This window comes from Equus przewalskii, chromosome 19 (assembly GCF_037783145.1).
Source record: "Equus przewalskii isolate Varuska chromosome 19, EquPr2, whole genome shotgun sequence".
Taxonomy (NCBI): Eukaryota; Metazoa; Chordata; class Mammalia; order Perissodactyla; family Equidae; genus Equus; species Equus przewalskii.
Window position 1 is genome coordinate 33,519,453 of NC_091849.1, and position 6,585 is coordinate 33,526,037.

Below are 6,585 nucleotides of genomic sequence, written 5' to 3' on the forward strand. Positions count from 1 at the left end.
ACTGAAGACATGGTAGTTCATTTTCCCCAGAAACAAGCTCTGTTGTGTGCTTTTAGAGGGGATCAAATAGAGGCTGTGATGAGCAGATAGTTGAGTAAAACTCACTGAGTTATTTAACCAGCTATCTGCATTCTCAACACATACATCTTACATAACCAAAATTCAGAGGATTCTTTCCAGAAAAAATTAGTTTTCCAGGGATGTCTTGGTACTTCTGAGGCTATTGATAACCCCAGGTACTACAATAGCAACAAGGAGGTAAAAAGGTTAAAATGAAGGTTAATAGGAGCTCTTGGAGATATGAATCTAACCCAGAGAAGAACAGACATATAATTATTGTTATAATTATGAATATTATTATTTGTATTGGTATAACAATAATAGCTGTCATTTTAGACCCGGTATTTGTCACAAACTGCACTACACATTAAAATATATTACTTTATGTAATCTTATTGACAATTTATGAGGTAATAATGATTATCCAAATTTTCGGATAAGAAAACCATCCTTTAGTTTGAGTAACTTGCCCAAAATCACGGCTTAAAATTTGTTTTAATGATATACCTTTAATAATCAGTCTTGAACTATACATGATATTTCAGTCATTTATAGTAATAAGACAAGTGTTTGAGCAAAATATTGAAAAAACAAAATGTCATAATTTCAAATAATACAGCTTTTGGACACTGTTAAATACGTAACCAAGAGCAAGACTGAGGGTTGTCAATTGAATCAGAAGAGGGATCATAATGCTCCCTCACTATTGTCTTGCAAATTGATACAAAACATGCATTTATATCTCACATTAACATTAAATTAACAAGGATATACATCAACTGGTTTCACATGTGCTTTTAAATATACATGATGTTTTAAAATTAGGCAAATCCCCAATTGCTCCTCTCCTAATAAATTACTGAGCAACCTCTTTAATTTTTATTGAGGAAACAGAATCTCAGGTAAATCTTGCAGTAATTTTCAGATATATCCTTGAATTATAAATGTTGATGATTAGCAAATAAACACCCATTATGTTTCATATATCATATACAATTAACTATGAAGTTCTGAAGTCAATTGAAAATAGAGGCCCTGCAATGATCAGACATGTCCCTCATACCACTGTTGTTAAGTATCCAGATAACTTTGTGATTCCTTATACACACAAAAAAATGTTTTTATCAGGAAAATCTTTCTATAGTGTCTATCTTCGTCTTTTGTGCCCTTCCTATTACCCATAGTTTTCTGGTTTTTCAAGAATAAAAAAAAACTTGAAAGAAGATGAATGTGAAGAATGTAATATGCACTAAACAAATGTTTATTGAATGCTTAAATGTGCTGTTCTACATGTTGAGGATATAGATAAAATACCTGCCTTCATGGTGCATACATTCTACTGGGAGAAACATACTAATGTTTTTAATCAATAAACATTTTAGCACCCGTTATATATCAGTCACCATATTAGGTGCGAGGGACATAATATAGAAGAAAAATGGGTGTGGTCCCTGTCTCATAAGGCTTAGATGCCAACAGATACAACAAATATTTCCTTTTGTTTTTTTATCATGTTAAGATCTGGAGGAAGAGCATTCTAGACAAGAGAGAGTGCAAGGTCCCTGAGGAGGGTATGAGTTTGGAGCATTTAAAGAACAAGAAGGTCGGTATGGCTGGAACAAAACTGGAGAGTTTATAGAGAAAAGATCACATGAGACATGGCAGAGAGTTTTGATTTTATCCTAATGGTCATCAGAGCAAATATCTCCACCCTAATACTTGACTGTTACATTTTATAAAGACAAATAGAGACATGAAGTGGGCCAGTCATTTTTTTCCTGCTTTTTTCCCTAAAGAAATCTGTACTTTCAAAAATAAACCCAGATAATAGAATATTATTCAGCACTAAAGAGAAATGAACTATCAAGCAGTGAAAAGGCATGCAGGAAATTTAAATGCATATTACTAAGGGAAAGAAGCCAATCTGAAAAGGCCACAAACTATATGATTAGAACTCTATGAAATTTTGGAAGATGTAAAACTATGGAGACACTAAAAAAAAATCACTGATTGCCAAGGGCTGGGGAGAGAGAGGGATGAATAGACAGAGCTGAGAGGACTTTTAGGGCAGTGAAAATACTCTGTATGGTGCTACAATGGTAGATACACGTCATTATACACTTGTCAAAACTCACCACCAAGAGAACGCCACCAAGAGTAGACCCTAATGCAAACTATGAACTTTGGGTGATAATGATGTTTCAATGTAGAATCATCAAATTGTAACAAATGTACCACTCTGTTGGGGAACGTGATAGTGGGGGAGGCTGGGCATGTGTGGGGACAGAGTCTATGTGCAAACTCTCTATTTTCTGTTCAATTTTGATGTGAATCTAGAATTGCTACAAAAAATAAAGTCTATTCAAAAGAATAAACAAATAGATAATAAAGAGATAGCACCCAACAGTAGAACCTAAGGAGAAGTAAATCAGGAAGGAAGAAAGACCTAGTAGTCCTCGTTGGTAGTAAGAACAGGAATTAAGTATTCCCACCTTGAAAGAATGAGGAAAGAACCTTATGTTTTTGCATTACTAGAGGGGAAATATAAAGCTGTCACTGGGCTTCCACCAGCAGTGAGCTGATGATGAACAGTGTCCCCTCCGAATGCAAATGTGTTCTCTGGAAGCTCATAGGAGAGACACCTACCCAGGCTGTGCAGGGGGTATGTGTTAGTAGATTCAAGATTCAAGTAATTCAAGAAAGAATTCTTTTTGAGGGAACATGAAGTATGAGTCCTAGAATGCATCACACAGTCCTCATCTAACCCCCATCCACATGACCACCTCCTCTCACCCCATTCCCCCCTGAGAAAGCAGAGGCATTGCCGTGCTTCCTGTCCTTGAGAACCATAAAAACTTCAGTTCTGCTTGGCTTTATATCAAGTGAACTTCTTCAGTCCTTGGAATTTCCTGATCTCAGGGCAACTTCGTACAGACTCTAAGTGACAACAGACTTTAGAGCTCAGAGGTCTTTTAGGAGTGGCTAAAACCTAATCTGACAGGATCAGCTAGTCCACCTGACTCCAGCCCTCTCTAGATTTCTTCTTGACATTGTCCTCATCTCTGGTCTATTATTAAAGAAAGCCACTGCTGAGGAATGCCTGAGATGAAGGGGACACAGGAAAATATCTTGATTCTGGGTAAAGTCCTTCTAATCACCCCATATGACAGTGAACACAGTGTAGACAGACGTGGGGTGGAAGTGGGAGACAGAACAGGAGAAGCAATGAATATGGGTTGTGGGATTGGGCGACAGTTAGGAGACACTTCCTTGGTGAACACTATCTGTGTAAACCCAGCTTCCCTCAGTTTTGGATGATCCTTGGGGACAAATGCCAAGAAGATACCAACTTCTTTGCCAACATCTTTCAGAATCTAGGCTCTATGGGTAGAACTCATTGTCAGCATCAGAATCTTCCTCTACTAATAGAGGACCCAAGATCTTATCTTGTATCTAACTTGGAAATCAAGAAATATTTATAAAATTATTTGTAGTTTTATTTCTACCAACCTCAGTAATCTTAAATATTCTCCAGCCCACCATTTCCTGCATCGGCAATTACTAATGAATCACTCAATTGCTCTGCAATGTTTTTGAGACTTATACATTTTTAACCCATAACATCTTTGGACAACCAGTTGCATCAATTGCTTGTGCGTCATTTAAAGCACTCCTTTTCTCACAAATTTTTTCTTTCAAATAATAAAGTAAGAATAAAAGGTGTATCCTCTTTCTCATTTTGGGGAAACTAATGAACAAACTAAATTAGTAGATGCACCGTGTTTCCACATTTGTAAAAATGTTATACACCCCAGAGGCCTGTTGTTATGAACAGCAGTAGACAGGCTCTGCAATAGAGAGCTGCACATATTACTTTCTATTAGAATGGGTATGGTTTCGATTTTTTAAATGTCTAACAAAAAGAGAAATGTGTTTCTTTTCTAATAGAGACTTTAATCTCATAATGAACTGTGAGTTCCTGATACTTCTCTTTAAACTCAGGCACATCTAACCATTTTACATCATGCCTCTGTGTCCTGCCCAGTCATGCACATCTCCCTATACCGGTGTGTCCCCACAGGGGACCTGACTTACAAGCCCACATGCACATATACACAGTTCTGCTCTTGGAACAGATTTCCCAAAAGCAGAGGCACAAAAAAGAGTCCATGTCTGATAGCTCAGGAGAGACAGCTGTTTACTATCTCATGTTCAGAACAGACTACACACTCAGAGACCATTTTGGCTTTTGTCCTATTATCATTCTTCTCTAATAGCCTCAAGCTGATTTAATTTATTAATGTAAAATATATTGACACATCTATATTAAATACATGTATATTTATATTATACTACGCAATGTGTGTAGTGTTATAAAATTTTAATATTTAATAGATATTTAACACTACTGAGTGCCAGGTGTTGTTCTATGCACTTAAGAAATAATAATCCTCATAAAAATCATGTAGGATCACATACTATTATCATTCTCATTTTACAGATGTAGTAATTGAGGCATAGAGATGTCAAACAACGTGTCCATGTTCACATAATCATTACATGGGAGGGCTGGCATTTAAACTCAGACATTGTGGCTCCAGAACGTGTGCTCTAAACAACTATGGTAGGCTATCTCTTGATAGAAACATGATAGATGATAGACCCAGAGAAAGATGATAGATAAATGATAGATGATGATGATGATGAACATGATAGATAGACAGATAGTCAGAAAATAGATAGATAGATTGATGAAGGGAGGGAGGGAGAGAGAGGAAGGAAAGGTTATGTATTGTGGCATCTCTGCTTCTCTGTTATCACACAAAAATAACACAAATGTTTGCTATGCATCAACAGCCAAAACTCACTTTGTAGCCCAGCATGGGTGTAGGCTCACAGAGGAGGGCAGTCTTCCTCCAGAGAAGGTGGAAGTGAGTGTGTAACACGGTGATGATTAGTGCTGCTGTGCACAGGGTCTCAATGAGTGAGTTAAGGATTCACTGGAGAAGTGGAAAACTTTTAAGGCCAGAGGTCAACCACAGAGGAAAAGCACAGGCATCACCCTCCCCCTTCCAACAGATGGGGAATCTGAGCCTGGACACTCATCGAGCATCTATTCCAGGGTTAGGACCTCACCTCCTTATTGCTCCCCCTTTTATAGGGCACATGTGAGAAGGTGGCCTTGACAGTGGGAATATTCAGATTACTCTGGTGCCAAGAAGAGAGGATTTTGGCACAGTAATTTACAAGAGTTGTCTGGGAACACCCACTGCCAGTATCTGGGGAACTTCAGCCCATGGGAAGTTGTAATTCCTCTAGTATGAGGGGAAGTTGAAGGTTGGTCTCAGCTCAGCCCCTGAGCTGGCAGAAGAGGTTCCCTGGGCCAGCTAGTTCACGGTCCAGGCAATCCCAATGAGCACCTGAGTGGCTTTTAGCCACTCTTCTCTTGCACGGCAGTGAGTTAGGGTGGAGACCAGTGTGGCTGCTCTGTGTAAGACATCGTGGTCAGGAAACAAAGAAACGAATGATGGCTTCAAATATGAGCCCTGAATTTCAAAAACATACTGTCTAAATCACAGAGTTGCAGAAATTGGTTTGCAGTCAAGTTGTAATTCACATGAAGAAGTCTTGTAGCATATTCTAGGGTAAATAAGGACAGAAATTTTAAAGCCTCTCAAGAAACACCATAGAGTGATTGTGTATGTGTGTATCTATCTATGCATATGTAGGTATCTGTATATACATGTGTGCATATATAAACAAATATTCACATTCATAAGGTATAAATGCTAACAAAAATATTCATCTAGGGAAGAAGATAGAAAAGGTAAGAGAGGACTCTAGTGAATGTGGTCAACATGAAAGAGAGAAAATATATACCATTTAGATACTTCTGACAGAAAGAAAATCTTTCCATTTCTCTGGTGACTAAATTGCTTAGGAGGGGATGAAGATTTTCACTCAATAATTAGGACTAAAAGACTCAAAATAGAAATATTGTTGGTATTATATAAATTAATGAAATGAGCACCAAATTGAAAGTCAAAAAACCTGAGTTCTAGAACTTGTTCTGCCACTCACAGGCTGTACGACACAAGAGAAGCTCTTTAGACCAGTATGACCTGAATTTTTCTACTTCATTTTTTCATTGAACTAATATTTATTGCTTGGCACTGTTCCGGGCACTGGACATCATGGGGGGGAGGGAGTGGAAGGCAGCATTCCTGGCCTCCTGGGGCTCAGTTCTAGTTGGACTACATTATACTCAGCAAAATGCTTGGATTGAACTAGATCATCTCTATAGTCCCTTTTATGCCTTCGACCATGTGGTTAGGTCCCTGGGGACATCTCAGGGTGACGGGAAGCTGGCCAGTGTCCTGAGGTCACAGAATAGCCAATTTGCCAAATGGACTTGCTTCTTGTAAATCTTAAATTCTAATTGACCAGATTTTCTTTTGTATACATAAGACCATTTTACAGAATATTAAACTAATTTGTCTTTGACCTACGTCCCTATTGCTACAG